The sequence below is a fragment of the Mixophyes fleayi genome, chromosome 1 (assembly GCF_038048845.1).
Source record: "Mixophyes fleayi isolate aMixFle1 chromosome 1, aMixFle1.hap1, whole genome shotgun sequence".
Classification (NCBI taxonomy): domain Eukaryota; kingdom Metazoa; phylum Chordata; class Amphibia; order Anura; family Limnodynastidae; genus Mixophyes; species Mixophyes fleayi.
The window spans coordinates 294085703-294104774 of NC_134402.1; the positions used below are offsets into that span (position 1 = coordinate 294085703).

Below are 19072 nucleotides of genomic sequence, written 5' to 3' on the forward strand. Positions count from 1 at the left end.
GACTAGGAAGGTTCTGGAATGATTCCAGGGACAGGACTGTGATTATAGCTTAATGTGGACAGAACCCTATAAGCTGCAACTGTTTTATTTATTCCTAAAAATGTGTTGCATACACTGAGAAAAAACCCCATAAACTGTGTCACCCATGGCTCCACTCAACTTCTGACTGCATTATTCTATTTACTGGGCCTCTCCCATATTTTGTGAGCACTGCTGAAACCAGAAAGCTCCAAGGTATAGCGGAAGACGTTGCATAATCTTTTCTGCTTAATGTTTAGTACACTTTTGCCTTCCCTTTCTAACATGTCCACTTTAAGTGGCCTCTCATTTAACCGGATCTCAATACTACCAAGCATCTGTAGGATGAGATGGAGCACTTTATTCAGAATAGAGATTCACAAAAAGTTAATTAGCATCAAATACAGGATACATTGGAAATGACATCAGTCAAAGTTCCTGGACAAAATATTATTACTTATGCGGGAAAATGGGGAAACTAGATGCTGGATGGTAAATGTACCTAGCAAAGTGAACATTTAGGGGGAATCCAATTCAGCGTGAAGTGTCTCGCAGGCATTCCGGAGACACTTCGCGTGTGTATATATTTTTGTTTTACTGAAAAAGGGTAATTTTTTCTTACACCTGATAGAGGTTTGAGGAAAATTGAGTGTATTTTTGCCGTAGCAACAGTAAAATTGTACAGCCGCGATGTTCCTGAGATCACGGCTAATTGAATCTCCCCCCCCCCCCCCACACTTACTGTATATGCAAACATTTCATAACCTGGATTGAAATTGCTGAATAATCGTGTGGCAAGGGTGGTTTAACAATGATTGTGAACTAATTTTCATCATCATCAACATCAGCAAATTCCGTTGTGCTTTACAATTGGGAACAAACATTAATAAGACAATACTGGGTAATACATACAGATAGAGAGGTAAGAGAACCCTGCTTGAAAGCTTACAATCTACTGCCAAATTAGATTATAGATCAAAAAAATTTACCGTTTTCTAAAACTTTAACTGTATGCTACACTCAAAAAGTGACTGGTTGCTGAGACACAATGTTGTGTTGAGTCTGCTAGAGGGAGATTCAATCAACATTGCCTTGATGTCCGGCTGCACGCACTGCCACCTATTAAGTTAAGGTAAGTAATCTCTGCTCATTACCATGTGCATCTCTATGGGGAGCAAGGAAAAATGAGCTTGATGTGTCCCCGAGGACTGTTCTGGAGGCTCATTGTATTGAATTAAATCTCCCCCTTAATGTTTATATAAAAATGAATAATCGTTGCCTTAAATATCATCCATTAGCATAGACACTAATGTGAACATTAGTAGCAAGGAGAACTACTTCATGGCCTGATATGGACCTGTACCACATCCTCTTCTACATACAGATCAACAACCACTTACCTGTTTACACAAGAATTGCAACACATAATCCACTCACCTGATATATATATAAATATATGGAATAACTGCTGCACCTGACGAACAAGGTGGCCTCTTGGTTTCTGAAAACATAAAAAGTCTCAGTTACAAATATATTTCATATGGAAATGCTACTGTACCATATATTACTGATTATTTGTTTCTATACATATAGCATCAGCTCGCCACCAGCACAGCAATGCAATGCGCCCCCCCCTCCCTTACGGGTTTCCATCTAACCCTATTGCCTTTGTGTTTACTCCCATGTAAGACTATCGGGCCTGTCCCGACATAGAAAGCTAGCTGTACCCATCCCGTGTACCCTATGACGCACTCACAGATGATGTCACCGCTGACAAGATGACTCCGTGATATAAAGAAGTACTCAATAGGGAGTAAAGGGCTCCGTGCAGACACCTGCCTTTACCAACTGCTCACACTCACTCAGTCACTACGGAAGCCCGGCAGGCACAGGAGACAGAACGCGAAAGGCTAGCTCCGCCTCGTAGGCGAGCAGACACTGCAGCGAGCGTGTGCACGAGGTGTCACACAGATTGGAGGGAGCCGTGTTGTAGCCAGGAGCGGCTGCCTGTAGAGTCAGTAAGTGATCAGATCCTGCAGGAGTGTGCTAAACAACATGGCCACTTTAAAGACAATGGTTAGGTGGAAGTTTAGAGAAAAAGCATTCTGAGAACACTTTGCCAAAGTTGAATTATAAATGAAATATAATAGGCAGCTATAGTTGAGTGGGTCTGCTATGAGAAGTTTTGGAATACTTGTATGTTACCGTTGAATGGCATGGCTACCTGCAGTCCCAAAACTCCCGCGATAGATCCGGGTTTGAAAGATTTGTCCCTGGGAATGTCTCCATGTTTCAGCGTTGACCACCGCGCATCACAGTACCTCCTGTTTAGTTTATTAAATGCCAGGGTTCTCCCCAGTGTCGGACTGGGGCATGAAGGGCCCACCGGGGAACTGCAATGCTAGGGGCCCACCAGAGGGGGTGTGGCCAGTCATCATAGAGGCGAGACTAGACGCTAGAGGGGGAGTGGTCAGCCCACGAAGGACAGCTAGCACCATAGTGTAGTATATAAAGAATGCAGTGTGTGTATAAAGAGTACACAGTCTGACCTGCCCCTTAGATTGGGCAGAACAGTCACCATAAATCGGTATTGTCCCACTAGACCAGGCTTGGCTAACCTGTGGCACTCCAGGTGTTGTGAAACTACAAGCCCCAGCATGCTTTGCCAATATATAGCAGCTTATTGCTGGAAGGGTGTGCTGAGACTTGTAGTTTCACAACACCTGGAGTGCCACAGGTTAGCCAAGCCTGCACTAGACTCAGAATTTTTGACAGACTGTCCTACCTGTTGTTGTCACTTTTACCACCTGCAGCTGCTGGTTTCTTAGTTGCTGCTTGTCTGGATCTTGGAATGTTGAGGGCCCTATTTGGAAAAAATAATGGGTACATTTAGAAGATTCCAACCAGCCCTGGCATTAAATCAATAGGACCAACAATTAATACTTAGGCCTTCCTCCAGCCACAACATTAAAGTTATAGTATTCCCATTTAATAAACCTATTTCCCTCCCCCCAGACAGCCCCTGCAATAAATCGCATTTATGTATAATACGTATAATAAATATACCTATTTCCCGCAACCGTCATTGCCATTAAATAATTCATATTCACATTTAATTAAAAGCCCCCAAACCACCCCATCTTAAATTAAATTGTCCCACCTTCACCCTACAAAGAAAATAGCACCCATTATTTAGCTACCACCTACCACACACACATTACATTGCCACAAGCCCGCTGTGCCATCACACACACATTACTGTGCCCCTTAATCACCATGCTGGGCCTCCTTATGATCAGACTGCGCCTCCATGCTGTTTTTGCCCCCCCTTCATCACCCTGTGTCATGCTGCTTTTGTTTCCCCCTTCTCCTGGCCCCCCTTAACTCTGCCTTCATGCTCCCCCTCCACTCTGCTTCATGCTCCCCCTCCACTCTGCCTTCATGCTCCCCCTCCACTCTGCCTTCATGCTCCCCTCCACTCTGCCTTCATGCTCCCCTCCACTCTGCTTCATGCTCCCCCTCCACTCTGCCATCATGCTCCCCCTCCACTCTGCATCATGCTCCCCTCCACTCTGCCATCATGCTCCCCTTCATGCTCCCCCTTCACGCTCCCCTCCACTCTGCCATCATGCTCCCCCTTCACTCTGCCTTCATGCTCTCCCATCATGCTCCCCCTTCATGCTCTGCCATCATGCTCCCCCTCCACTCTGCCATCATGCTCCCCCTTCACTCTGCCATCATGCTCTCCCATCATGCTCCCCCTTCATGCTCTGCCATCATGCTCCCCCTCCACTCTGCCATCATGCTCCCCCTTCACTCTGCCATCATGCTCTCCCATCATGCTCCCCCTTCATGCTCTGCATCATGCTCCCCCTCCACTCTGCCTTCATGCTCTGCCTTCATGCTCCCCCTCCACTCTGCCATCATACTCTGCCTTCATGCTCCCCCTTCATGCTCCCCCTTCATGCTCCCCCTTCATGCTCCCCCTTCATGCTACCCCTCCACTCTGTCTTCATGCTCTGCCTTCATGCTCCCCCTTCATTCTGCCTTCATACTCTGCCATCATGCTCCCCCTCCACTCTGCCTTCATGCTCCCCCTTCATGCTCCCCCTTCATGCTCCCCCTTCACGCTCTGCCTTCACGCTCTGCCTTCATGCTCTCTTCTTTCTTCCATTCCCTCACTTACCTTTTCTATCTGATTCTTTATTCTCTTCTGTCTTCTGTCTGCGGCGCTCCTCACTGAATGTCGGGCGTGATGACGTCACGCCCGGCATTCAGTGCGCACGGAGCAGCGCCGCAGACACGCAAGGTATTTTTTTTGTTTTTTTTTGTCTTCAGTTACTCGCTCCCCCACCAACGAAGAGGGGAGCGATCAGGGTCGGGGCCTACCGGGGGATAGACCGGTCCCCCGGCGGGCCAGTCCGACCCTGGTTCTCCCTATAAATTTTGCCAGGCGGGAGGTATCAAGAAGTAGCCAGGCGGGGAGATTTGTAATACTTTGCAATAATATTGAGGTTACTGCCCACACCTGCCAGAATTGGTCAGACCACTGACCACTGGTCAAACACACACTGCTGGCTGTAGTGCTCACATAGTGTCTGTTTTTTATTGAGGAAACAATGGTTTATTCCAGTGGTTCCCAAATTTTTGCAGTTTGTGGCAGCGGCACCCTTAGAGTCTCCATAATTATTTCAAGGCACCCCTCCAAAATAATTACTGAGCAGTCCTGTTTTAGATGTAGTTGGGTCAAAAAAAACGTAATACATATTTAAGTCAGGACAGAAATACTTATTTAGTTGTATGCAAAAATAATACTTTTATATATTTTTCCAATTATATTTCTGTCAAAGAATAATTGACAACTAACTCACACTGTGACTTCCTTCATCTCCACACACTCTGCCCCCTCTGCATCTAGTCACGCTGCCCTGTCTGCCCTCTCTCACGCTGCCCTGTCTGCCCTCTCTCACGCTGCCCTGTCTGCCCTCTCTCACGCTGCCCTGTCTGTCCTCTCTCACGCTGCCCTGTCTGTCCTCTCTCACGCTGCCCTGTCTGTCCTCTCTCACGCTGCCCTGTCTGTCCTCTCTCACGCTGCCTCCTCTCACTCTGCCCTGCTGCCCTCTCTCACCCTGCCTCCTGTCACTCTGCCCTCTCTTACGCTGCCTCCTCTCACTCTGCCCTCTCACTCTGTCCTCTCTTACGCTGCCCCTCTGCCCTCTCTCATGCTGCCTCCTCTCACTCTGCCCCTCTGCCTCTCTCACTCTGCCTCTGCCACTCTGCCCCTCTCTCTCTGACACCCTCTCTCACTCTGCCGCCACTCTGCCCCCTCTCACTCTACCCCTTTCTCTATGCTCCTCTCTCACTCTGCCGCCACTCTGCCCCCCTCCGCCGCGGCTAGCACAGAAGAAAAAGAAAAAAACTTCCAATCCGCACGGTGCCGGGACCAGCATCCTCCTCTCTCCTGCAGCCTGTCCACTGATTGTCGGGCGCGCTGCAGGAGAGAGGAGGGTGCCGGCGCCGCGTGGATTGGTAAGTTTTTTCTTTTTCCTCTGGCTGGTCGCAGCACCCCAGTGACAATGCCGCGGCACACCTGGGAGCCGCGGCGCACACTTTGGGAACCGCTGGTTTATTCTATTATAAGGACTTGTCGGGCTCCAAGAGCCGGGTGGCAAGTAAACACAGCCAGGTGGAGCAACCGGGAAATAGGTGCTGGGGAGAACACTGAACACAATTCTTATTATCTGTTGTTTACCTCTTGATTTTTTGGGAGACATTGAATCCAGAACTAATTTCAATAAACTTAGTGAAAAAGTACAGCTATTGAACGGTCATAGGAATACACTATCAGCCATTATATGACACTATTGTGCTTGTGTCAATATTTATGTAGTCAGGGGTAAGATTGAACACATTTTTAGAGGTATTATAGGATTAGATGAAAAAGGGAAATTGGGATTTAAGGACAGTGGAATGATGGTTCTCAAGAGTGTTTTACAGGAGTTTCAAAAACGGGGAGAGTAAATTGAAAGATATTAAAGGATCTAATTAAAATAATAAGGAAAAACTTCTATTGTAGTACAATAACCGAAAGGATAATGTCTGATTAAAGTCGGTGGCCCAAGATTTCCCAAATTCTTTTAAAATATTGAAAACTATGCAATGCATCATCTTACGGACATACCTTGATAGTGACAGCTTAGTGCACCAGCCTGTTTTGAAATATAACAATGTAACACATAAGAGGTGGGAATATTTGTAATAAACAACAGTGCAATGCAACATAATGATATACACAGGTTCCATGAACATATGTAAATTATCCCGTTTCTCTTTCATCTAATCTGGGAGACACTGCTACCATGGGGTTGTTTGAGGGGAGCTTGAAATTGGCACTTAATTAGTTAATTGTAACATGCTGACAGACCCCTCCCTTCTGCAACCCCCTGTAGCTCCCCAGTATAGATCAAGTGCCCAAGGAGTTGAGCTTACTTGTATTGCTGGGAAGAAAAGTATAGTTTTTCATTGTTCTTTGCTTTTATTTTATTTTTAAACTTACAGGCAGTGTGCTTTATCACAGCACCGTATTTCAGTGTTGCAGACACGCTGAAGGAGGGATACTTTACAGAGAGGCAGGCAATACACCTGTTCCTGTGTGAGAGCCGGACGGTGCCTGCAATTTCAGTGCTGACAGGCGGTTTAGCAAAGCCGCGGTCATGTTGTAGGATACCTGCTGCCATTAACGAGCATAGAGCGCCGGTCCTTCTAGCGGTGGAGGATGTCGTCTTGCTGGGATGTACCAAGTCCGTCGTCCCCTCAGAGAAAAGGGGAATCAAGGCACAAGTACAGTCACATGATTTAATCATAGGAGGCTGTTTAAGGATCGCTGAGGGGCTTATAATGAGATCCGTCGATTAGAGAAGAAGAAATGCTTAGCGTTTTTCTTAACTTGTTGCTTAAACTTAAACATGACCATGAGCTTCCTTAAGTCCAAAAAAAGCTATAGCAGCAGCGTTGAATAACTGCACTAAAGAGTAAAAAAAAAGTATTATTTGTTTAAGGCACTCACAATTAAATATGCACAACATACATCATAACATCTTCACTCTGAATGTTATTTTAATTTTTTTTTTATATTAATATCAAACATTAAACAATGTACTATTTTTTTTTTTTATTTTTTTTTTAAACAACCATGGTGGATGGACAGTTGTAATAAATTGCAATCTGAAGTGGTTGATGTGTAATATCGAATACTCAGCCTATACTAGTGGTTCCCAAAACTTTTTCAGTTCGCGGCACCCTTAGAGTCTCCATCATTTTTTCAAAGCACTCCTCCAAAATAATTACAGTGCAATCCTGTTTCATAAGTAATTGGGTCAAAATAACGTAATAAGTATTTAGGCCAGGGCAGAAATACTTAGTAAGTTGTTTGCAAAAGTAATACACATCGAAGGGAAAAGAATATTTTTATATATATTTTTTAAAATTATATTTCTGTCAAAGAATTTACCACTAATATTCAGAGGAATAAGATCAAACAAAATAAAACATATACAAAAATAATCACACTGTGCCTCTTCATCCACGCACTCTGTGCCCTCCTTCATCCACACACTGTGCCCTCCTTCATCCTCCTCACTCTGTGCCCTCCTTCATCCTGACAGTGTCCTCCTCCTTCATCCTCCTTCATCCTCCTCACTCTGCTCCTCTTCATCCTCCTCACTCTGCCCCCTCCTTCATTCTTTTGTCCCTCCATTGCTGTTTCCTATCACTATTTCCCTTCCCTTTCTTTACTTGCTATACTTGGCCTTCTTTTTTCTTTTTCTTCTCTTTTCTTCTGTCTTCTTACCAATCCGGCGGCGCCCGGGACCCAGCATCCTCCTCTCCTGCCGCTTCTCACTGAATGACATTCAGTGAGGGGGGAGGAGGATGCTGGGTCCCGGGCGGGGCCGGATTGGTAATTCCTTTTTTTTTCTTACCCCTGGCCACGGCACCCCTGGGAGCCGCGGCGCACACTTTGGGAACCGCTGGCTTATACCTTATTTATTTTATTTTATTTTTTTATAAACGGCTAATAATACGCTAGTATAAATGAAAGGCATAACAGCTGAATTTGTTAAAACTATATAGATAAAATGTGCGAACATAAACCATGCTTCTACCATAAGGGACACATAGGAATTCCACACAAACATGGGGGGGGGGGGATATTTAAACTCCACAGAGATAACACTGTGACTGCGGATTCAAACTCATGACCCCACTGTTGGAAGGTGGATTGTCTAGCCACTAAACCAACATGCAGATGGAGGGCCTGATTCATTAGTGATCTTATCTTGTGCGGAAGTTGCGATGCATATTTTAAGAAAAAACGGGGAGATAAGAAATTTGCAAATCAACAAGGATCTTAAAGTTCAAACACACGCCCACCTTAAGTCCTTTACGCAACAGAAAATAAGAAGCACCGAATCTTAAGCTTTTAGGTCATTTTAAGATCCGCTTCTTATCTAAAGATAAGAAGGTGTTATGTAACGGCTAATGGAAGTGCGAAGGATTTGTTTACACATGTAAAAACACAATCGGAGTGTTTTATGCAGGACTGTTGCAACCTAATTATTCGTTTTAACACTTACATGTTTATGTAGCCTGGGACAAATGACTTTGAAGTGTTAATGAGCTAAATCAACATACCTTTTTATTCACCTACATGAAAGATCGTGTAATGTGTTTGATTTGAACTAAGAATGTGGATGCACATTCATCTCAGAATAATTTGCTAGCATAAATAAACGTGCATATTAAAATAAACAAAGGGGTAGTCTGAAGAAAAATTTTCAATGAAAATTTTTCATTGAAAATGCGTAGCATACTCTTTCATAATCAATACACAGTACATAGAACCTCCACACAGATAAAGGTCATCAGTCAGGAATCAAACTTATTGTTGGAAGGTGGATTGCCTAACCACTAAAGCAACGTTCAATTGGAAAAATAAATACATTCTATAGACTAGAGCGAGAAGCACAACAATACAGCATGTGTGCAACAGATGTAAGAGCTAGATAATAGTAATTTAAGAAAAAAAAAACAATACAACACAGCCACTGTTCCTTATTACCCCAAAATATATGTCAGGTAAGATCTTCATGGGTACTGGCGTCATGAGTTCGAATACCAAGCATGGCCATAGCATCTGTGTGCAGCTTGTGGCCCTTATTCATTAATGAAAGGAACACAAGAGGAACTTTGCCCAAACCAGCCTATGTTTTGTTTTTGCAAGGGCTAGTATTAGGAAAGTATTTAGCTAATAAGGGAAGTAATGGTTTGTTTTCATGCAACACACAAATACTTGATAGCTTTGAATTTTAGATGTCTGTCCCCCTCAAATGTAATTTTGTTAGGGCAAGGTGCATTTTTAATTTATTACAATGTTTTACTTTTCAAATAGGATACTGACCCACAGGTTACATTCACATTATTATGTGCATGCTGACATGTATTACTATCAGTGGCCTAAGACTCAGAGGGGGAGGGGGGAGGGGGGGGGGGTGGCTTGATTTTGAGAGGGCAGGCTCCTTGGAGTAAAAAGCAACATTGTCTTAAAACCTTGTTTTGTCACCATCTACGACTTGTATGTGTTATATTATGTACTCAGCTTTACCAAATTTATATGCAGACTACAGTGGAGCAGCACAGTGGTTTAGTATCTTTATCTATTTGTAGTTTGTATGTTCTCTTCCATGCTTGTGTGTGTTTACTCTGACATTCTAAGTTGATGTACGCTATGCTCTTTTTCAAATTTTAATCTGAAGCAGAATTAGTGGTGCTATATAAATGTTGCAATGATGTAGTAGTAACCAAACAATCTACCGTAAATGTTATTGTTTTATTTAAATCTCCTTTCTTTATTGTCCTAATACCCACATGTTGTGCAATTGTAATATATTAATAAGGACACACACACCAATGATTGTGTTTGTTTCGATTATATTAATACAAAAATTTGTAATAGAAAAACATATGTAACTTAAAACAAATAACAAATCAATCATAAAGGTCATATAATAACTGCAGCTCTTTTTTTATTTTGATTTTTTTTTTCATATTTTTTAATTTTTCCTGATGCGCGCAGATATTTCACCCACAGAAGGCAGATTGCACGTCCTTATGAACCCCCCCCCACCCCCCGAAAAATTAATACATGGCTACGGAATGTTTAGAACACATAGGAGTTAGCAGAGACATGTACTGTTACATAACTTTCAAATTACAGCAATGGGATGCAAAATACATTTGCAGCAAGAGCCCTAAGGCTTTTTGGTTGCAGATTTATAGATTATATATATATATATATATATATATATATATATATATATATATATATATATATTTATATTATATATATACTCATCTCTGTCGTGGCCAGGAAAGGGTTGGGGGGGGGGGGTGGACAGTGTATTTTCCAAAAAATCTTTGTAGGCCCATCATGATGGAAAACTGTGATATTTATAAGTATGTCTACTTAAATTGAACATGTGTGAAATCAGGGATTTATTACCAGTACAATGGACGTCTAAATGGGAGAAAATTATGTAAAGGCTTTAATGTCAATACTTGCCATCAACCAATGGTGGAACCACCTCCTCCTCCTCCTCAGGCATCACGGCCTCCACCTCCTCCTCCTCCTCAGGCATCACGGCCGCCGCCTACACCTCCTCCTCCTCAGGCATCACGGCCGCCGCCTACACCTCCTCCTCCTCAGGCATCACGGCCGCCGCCTACACCTCCTCCTCCTCAGACATCACGGCCGCCGCCTACACCTCCTCCTCCTCAGGCATCACGGCCGCCGCCTACACCTCCTCCTCAGGCATCACGACCGCCGCCTACACCTCCTCCTCCTCAGGCATCACGACCGCCGCCTACACCTCCTCCTCCTCAGGCATCACGGCCGCCGCCTACACCTCCTCCTCCTCAGGCATCACGGCCGCCCCCTACACCTCCTCCTCCTCAGGCATCACGACCGCCGCCTACACTTCCTCCTCCTCAGGCATCACGGCCGCCGCCTACACCTCCTCAGGCATCACGGCCGCCTATACCTCCTCCTCCTCAGGCATCACGGCCGCCGCCTACACCTCCTCCTCCGCTTCAGGCATCACGGCCGCCGCCTACACCTCCTCCTCCGCTTCAGGCATCACGGCCGCAGCCTACACCTCCTCCTCCTCTTCAGGCATCACGGCCGCCGCCTACACCTCCTCCTCCTCTTCAGGCATCACGGCCGCCGCCTACACCTCCTCCTCTTCAGGCATCACGACCGCCGCCTACACCTCCTCCTCCTTCTCCTCCTCTGCAGGCATCACGGCCGCCGCCTACACCTCCTCCTCTTCAGGCATCACGGCCGCCGCCTACACCTCCTCCTCTTCAGGCATCACGGCCGCCGCCTACACCTCCTCCTCTTCAGGCTTCACGCCCGCCGCCTACACCTCCTCCTCCTCTTCAGGCTTCACGGCCGCCGCCTACACCTCCTCCTCCTCTTCAGGCATCACGGCCGCCGCCTACACCTCCTCCTCCTCTTCAGGCATCACGGCCGCCGCCTACACCTCCTCCTCTTCAGGCATCACGGCCCCCGCCTACACCTCCTCCTCTTCAGGCATCACGGCCGCCGCCTACACCTCCTGCTCCTCCTCTTCAGGCATCACGGCCGCCTACACCTCCTCCTCCTTTTCTTCAGGCATCACGGCCGCCGCCTACACCTCCTCCTCTTCAGGCATCACGGCCGCCGCCTACACCACCTCCTCCTCCTCTTCAGGCATCACGGCCGCCGCCTACACCTCCTCCTCAGGCATCACGGCCGCCGCCTACACCTCCTCCTCCTCAGGCATCATGGCAGCCGCCTACACCTCCTCCTCCTCAGGCATCACGGCCGCCGCCTACACCTCCTCCTCAGGCATAACGGCCGCAGCCTACACCTCCTCCTCCTCTTCAGGCATCACGCCCGCCGCCTACACCTCCTCCTCCTCAGGCATCACGGCCGCCGCCTACACCTCCTCCTCCTCAGGCATCACGGCCGCCGCCTACACCTCCTCCTCCTCAGGCATCACGGCCGCAGCCTACACCTACACCTCCTCTTCAGGCATCACGGCCGCCGCCTACACCTCCTCCTCCTCTTCAGGCATCACGGCCGCTGCCTACACCTCCTCCTCAGGCATCACGGCCGCCGCCTACACCTCCTCTTCCTCAGGCATCACGGCCGCCGCCTACACCTCCTCTTCAGGCATCACGGCCGCCGCCTACACCACCTCCTCCTCCTCCTCTTCAGGCATCACGGCCGCCGCCTACACCTCCTCCTCCTCAGTCATCACGGCCGCCGCCTACACCCCCTCCTCCTCAGGCATCACGGCCGCCGCCTACACCTACTCCTCCTCAGGCATCACGGCCGCCGCCTATACCTCCTCCTCAGGCATCACGGCCGCCGCCTACACCTCCTCCTCCTCCTCTTCAGGCATCACGGCCGCCGCCTACACCTCCTCCTCTTCAGGCATCACGGCCGCCGCCTACACCTTCTCCTCCTCCTCCTCCTCCTCCTCCTCCTCTTCAGGCATCATGGCCGCCGCCTACACCTCCTCCTCCTCCTCTTCAGGCATCATGGCCGCCGCCTACACCTCCTCCTCCTCCTCCTCCTCTTCAGGCATCATGGCCGCCGCCTACACCTCCTCCTCCTCCTCTTCAGGCATCACGGCCGCCGCCTACACCTCCTCCTCCTCCTCTTCAGGCATCACGGCCGCCGCCTACACCTCCTCCTCTTCAGGCATCACGGCCGCCGCCTACACCTCCTCCTCTTCAGGCATCACGGCCACCTACACCTCCTCCTCTTCAGTCATCACGGCCGCCGCCTACACCTCCTACTCTTCAGGCATCACGGCCGCCGCCTACACCTCCTCCTCTTCCTCTTCAGGCATCACGGCCGCCGCCTACACCAACTCCTCCTCCTCAGGCATCACGGCCGCCGCCTACACCTCCTCAGGCATCACGGCCGCCGCCTACACCTCCTCCTCCTCAGGCATCACGCCCGCCGCCTACACCTCCTCCTCCTCTTCAGGCTAAACGCCCGCCGCCTACACCTCCTCCTCTTCTGGCATCACGGCCGCCGCCTACACCTCCTCCTCCTCAGGCATCACGGCCGCCGCCTACACCTCCTCCTCCTCAAGCATCACGGCCGCAGCCTACACCTCCTCCTCCTCTTCAGGCATCACGGCCGCCGCCTACACCTCCTCCTCCTCTTCAGGCATCACATCCGCCGCCTACACCTCCTCCTCAGGCATCACGGCCTCCGCCTACACCTCCTCCTCAGGCATCACGGCCGCCGCCTACACCTCCTCTTCCTCAGGCATCACGGCCGCCGCCTACACCTCCTCCTCTTCAGGCATCACGGCCGCCGCCTACACCACCTCCTCCTCTTCAGGCATCACGGCCGCCGCCTACACCACCTCCTCCTCTTCAGGCATCACGGCAGCCGCCTACACCTCCTCCTCAGGCATCACGGCCGCCGCCTACACCCCCTCCTCCTCAGGCATCACGGCCGCAGCCTACACCTCCTCCTCCTCAGGCATCACGGCCGCCGCCTACACCTCCTCCTCTTCAGGCATCACGGCCGCCGCCTACACCTCCTCCTCCTCCTCTGCAGGCATCACGGCCGCCGCCTACACCTTCTCCTCCTCCTCCTCCTCCTCCTCCTCCTCCTCTTCAGGCATCATGGCCGCCGCCTACACCTCCTCCTCCTTCTCCTCCTCTTCAGGCATTATGGCCGCCGCCTACACCTCCTCCTCCTCCTCCTCCTCTTCAGGCATCACGGCCGCCGCCTACACCTCCTCCTCTTCAGGCATCACGCCCACCTACACCTCCTCCTCTTCAGTCATCACGGCCGCCGCCTACACCTCCTACTCTTCAGGCATCACGGCCGCCGCCTACACCTCCTCCTCTTCCTCTTCAGGCATCACGGCCGCCGCCTACACCAACTCCTCCTCCTCAGGCATCACGGCCGCCGCCTACACCTCCTCCTCAGGCATCACGGCCGCCGCCTACACCTCCTCCTCAGGCATCACGGCCGCCGCCTACACCTCCTCCTCAGGCATCACGGCCGCCGCCTACACCTCCTCCTCAGGCATCACGGCCGCCGCCTACACCTCCTCCTCCTCAGGCATCACGGCCGCAGCCTACACCTCCTCCTCCTCTTCAGGCATCACGGCCGCAGCCTACACCTCCTCCTCCTCTTCAGGCATCACGGCCGCAGCCTACACCTCCTCCTCCTCTTCAGGCATCACGGCCGCCGCCTACACCTCCTCCTCCTCTTCAGGCATCACGGCCGCCGCCTACACCTCCTCCTCAGGCATCACGGCCGCCGCCTACACCTCCTCTTCCTCAGGCATCACGGCCGCCGCCTACACCTCCTCCTCTTCAGGCATCACGGCCGCCGCCTACACCTCCTCCTCCTCCTCCTCTTCAGGCATCACGGCCGCCGCCTACACCTCCTCAGGCATCACGGCCGCCGCCTACACCTCCTCCTCCTCAGGCATCACGGCCGCAGCCTACACCTCCTCCTCAGGCATCACGGCCGCCGCCTATACCTCCTCCTCAGGCATCACGGCCGCCGCCTACACCTCCTCTTCAGGCATCACGGCCGCCGCCTACACCTCCTCCTCCTCTTCAGGCATCACGGCCGCCGCCTACACCTTCTCCTCCTCCTCTTCAGGCATCACGGCCGCCGCCTACACCTTCTCCTCCTCCTCCTCCTCCTCCTCCTCTTCAGGCATCACGGCCGCCGCCTACACCTTCTCCTCCTCCTCCTCTTCAGGCATCACGGCCGCCGCCTACACCTCCTCCTCCTTCTCCTCCTCTTCAGGCATCATGGCCGCCGCCTACACCTTCTCCTCCTCCTCCTCTTCAGGCATCACGGCCGTCGCCTACACCTCCTCCTCTTCAGGCATCACGGCCACCTACACCTCCTCCTCCTCTTCAGTCATCACGGCCGCCGCCTACACCTCCTACTCTTCAGGCATCACGGCCGCCGCCTACACCTCCTCCTCTTCCTCTTCAGGCATCACGGCCGCCGCCTACACCAACTCCTCCTCCTCCTCAGGCATCACGGCCGCCGCCTACACCTCCTCCTCAGGCATCACGGCCGCTGCCTACACCTCCTCCTCCTCAGGCATCACGGCCGCCGCCTACACCTCCTCCTCCTCAGGCATCACGGCCGCAGCCTACACCTCCTCCTCAGGCATCACGGCCGCCGCCTATACCTCCTCCTCAGGCATCACGGCCGCCGCCTATACCTCCTCCTCAGGCATCACGGCCGCAGGCTACACCTCCTCCTCCTCCTCTTCAGGCATCACGGCCGCCGCCTACACCTCCTCCTCTTCAGGCATCCCGGCCGCCGCCTACACCTCCTTCTCCTCTTCAGTCATCACGGCCGCCGCCTACACCTCCTCCTCTTCAGGCATCACGGCCGCCGCCTACACCTCCTCCTCTTCAGGCATCACGGCCGCCGCCTACACCTCCTCCTCTTCAGGCATCACGGCCGCCGCCTACACCTCCTCCTCTTCAGGCATCACGGCCGCCGCCTACACCTCCTCCTCCTCTTCAGGCATCACGGCCGCCGCCTACACCTCCTCCTCCTCTTCAGGCATCACGGCCGCCGCCTACACCTCCTCCTCCTCTTCAGGCATCACGGCCGCCGCCTACACCTCCTCCTCCTCTTCAGGCATCACGGCCGCCGCCTACACCTCCTCCTCCTCTTCAGGCATCACGACCGCCGCCTACACCTCCTCCTCCTCTTCAGGCATCACGGCCGCCGCCTACACCTCCTCCTCAGGCATCACGGCCGCCGCCTACACCTCCTCTTCCTCAGGCATCACGGCCGCCGCCTACACCTCCTCCTCTTCAGGCATCACGGCCGCCGCCTACACCTCCTCCTCCTCAGTCATCACGGCCGCCGCCTACACCCCCTCCTCCTCAGGCATTACGGCCGCAGCCTACACCTCCTCCTCCTCAGGCATCACGGCCGCCGCCTACACCTCCTCCTCTTCAGGCATCACGGCCGCCGCCTACACCCCCTCCTTCTCCTCTTCAGGCATCACGGCCGCCGCCTACACCTTCTCCTCCTCCTCCTCTTCAGGCATTAACGCCGCCGCCTACACCTCCTCCTCCTTCTCCTCCTCTTCAGGCATCATGGCCGCCGCCTACACCTCCTCCTCCTTCTCCTCTTCAGGCATCACGACCGCCCCCTACACCTCCTCCTCCTCAGGCATCACGGCCGCCGCCTACACTTCCTCCTCCTCAGGCATCACGGCCGCCGCCTACACCTCCTCCTCCTCAGGCATCACGGCCGCCGCCTACACCTCCTCCTCCTCAGGCATCACGGCCGCAGCCTACACCTACTCCTCCTCAGGCATCACGGCCGCCGCCTATACCTCCTCCTCCTCCTCTTCAGGCATCACGGCCGCCGTCTACACCTCCTCCTCCTCCTCTTCAGGCATCACGGCCGCCGCCTACACCTTCTCCTCCTCCTCTTCAGGCATCACGGCCGCCGCCTACACCTTCTCCTCCTCCTCCTCCTCCTCCTCCTCCTCTTCAGGCATCATGGCCGCCGCCTACACCTCCTCCTCCTTCTCCTCCTCTTCAGGCATCATGGCCGCCGCCTACACCTCCTCCTCCTTCTCCTCCTCTTCAGGCATCACGTCCGCCGCCTACACCTCCTCCTCTTCAGGCATCACGGCCACCTACACCTCCTCCTCCTCTTCAGTCATCACGGCCGCCGCCTACACCTCCTACTCTTCAGGCATCACGACCGCCGCCTACACCTCCTCCTCTTCCTCTTCAGGCATCACGGCTGCCGCCTACACCAACTCCTCCTCCTCAGGCATCACGGCCGCCGCCTACACCTCCTCCTCAGGCATCACGGCCGCCGCCTACACCTCCTCTTCCTCAGGCATCACGGCCGCCGCCTACACCTCCTCCTCTTCAGGCATCACGGCCGCCGCCTACACCTCCTCCTCCTCAGTCATCACGGCCGCCGCCTACACCCCCTCCTCCTCAGGCATTACGGCCGCAGCCTACACCTCCTCCTCCTCAGGCATCACGGCCGCCGCCTACACCTCCTCCTCTTCAGGCATCACGGCCGCCGCCTACACCCCCTCCTTCTCCTCTTCAGGCATCACGGCCGCCGCCTACACCTTCTCCTCCTCCTCCTCCTCTTCAGGCATTAACGCCGCCGCCTACACCTCCTCCTCCTTCTCCTCCTCTTCAGGCATCATGGCCGCCGCCTACACCTCCTCCTCCTTCTCCTCTTCAGGCATCACGACCGCCCCCTACACCTCCTCCTCCTCAGGCATCACGGCCGCCGCCTACACTTCCTCCTCCTCAGGCATCACGGCCGCCGCCTACACCTCCTCCTCCTCAGTCATCACGGCCGCCGCCTACACCTCCTCCTCAGGCATCACGGCCGCAGCCTACACCTACTCCTCCTCAGGCATCACGGCCGCCGCCTATACCTCCTCCTCCTCCTCTTCAGGCATCACGGCCGCCGTCTACACCTCCTCCTCCTCCTCTTCAGGCATCACGGCCGCCGCCTACACCTTCTCCTCCTCCTCTTCAGGCATCACGGCCGCCGCCTACACCTTCTCCTCCTCCTCCTCCTCCTCCTCCTCCTCCTCCTCTTCAGGCATCATGGCCGCCGCCTACACCTCCTCCTCCTTCTCCTCCTCTTCAGGCATCATGGCCGCCGCCTACACCTCCTCCTCCTTCTCCTCCTCTTCAGGCATCACGTCCGCCGCCTACACCTCCTCCTCTTCAGGCATCACGGCCACCTACACCTCCTCCTCCTCTTCAGTCATCACGGCCGCCGCCTACACCTCCTACTCTTCAGGCATCACGACCGCCGCCTACACCTCCTCCTCTTCCTCTTCAGGCATCACGGCTGCCGCCTACACCAACTCCTCCTCCTCAGGCATCACGGCCGCCGCCTACACCTCCTCCTCAGGCATCACGGCCGCCGCCTACACCTCCTCCTCAGGCATCACGGCCGCCGCCTACACCTCCTCCTCCTCAGGCATCACGGCCGCCGCCTACACCTCCTCCTCCTCAGGCATCACGGCCGCAGCCTACACCTCCTCCTCTTCAGGCATCACGGCCGCCGCCTACACCTCCTCCTCCTCTTCAGGCATCACGGCCGCCGCCTACACCTCCTCCTCAGGCATCACGGCCGCCGCCTACACCTCCTCTTCCTCAGGCATCACGGCCGCCGCCTACACCTCCTCCTCTTCAGGCATCACGGCCGCCGCCTACACCACCTCCTCCTCCTCCTCTTCAGGCATCACGGCCGCCACCTACACCTCCTCCTCAGGCATCACGGCCGCCGCCTACACCTCCTCCTCAGTCATCACGGCCGCCGCCTACACCTCCTCTTCCTCAGGCATCACGGCCGCAGCCTACACCACCTCCTCCTCCTCAGGCATCACGGCCGCCGCCTACACCTCCTCCTCCTCAGGCATCACGGCCGCCGCCTACACCTCCTCCTCTTCAGGCATCACGGCCGCCGCCTACACCTCCTCCTCCTCTTCAGGCATCACGGCCGCCGCCTACACCTCCTCCTCCTCCTGTTCAGGCATCACGGCCGCCGCCTACACCTCCTCCTCCTCAGGCATCACGGCCGCCGCCTACACCTCCTCCTCCTCAGGCATCACGGCCGCAGCCTACACCTCCTCCGCCCGCCTACACCTCCTCCTCAGGCATCACGGCCGCCGCCTACACCTCCTCTTCTCAGGCATCACGGCCGCCGCCTACACCTCCTCTCTCAGGCATCACGGCCGCCGCCTACACCTCCTCCTCTTCAGGCATCACGGCCGCCGCCTACACCTTCTCCTCCTCCTCCTCTTCAGGCATTACGGCCGCCGCCTACACCTCCTCCTCCTTCTCCTCCTCTTCAGGCATCATGGCCGCCGCCTACACCTCCTCCTCCTCCTCCTTCTCCTCTTCAGGCATCACGACCGCCCCCTACACCTCC

General features: G+C 53.3%; 2 protein-coding genes across 2 annotated transcripts in view; one reads left to right on the forward strand and one right to left on the reverse strand.

Moving 5' to 3' along the window:
• The window catches only part of GKAP1 (G kinase anchoring protein 1), a 28000-nt gene extending 26088 nt beyond the window's left edge, over window positions 1–1912 (reverse strand). The window contains 2 exon segments of the mRNA XM_075211047.1: window positions 1456–1519; window positions 1775–1912. The gene's annotated coding sequence lies outside the window, so the exon portion shown is untranslated.
• The window catches only part of LOC142155694 (myb-related transcription factor, partner of profilin-like), a 32384-nt gene continuing 15175 nt past the window's right edge, over window positions 1864–19072 (forward strand). The window contains exon 1 of the mRNA XM_075211049.1: window positions 1864–2036. The gene's annotated coding sequence lies outside the window, so the exon portion shown is untranslated. The remainder of the gene's footprint in view (window positions 2037–19072) is intronic.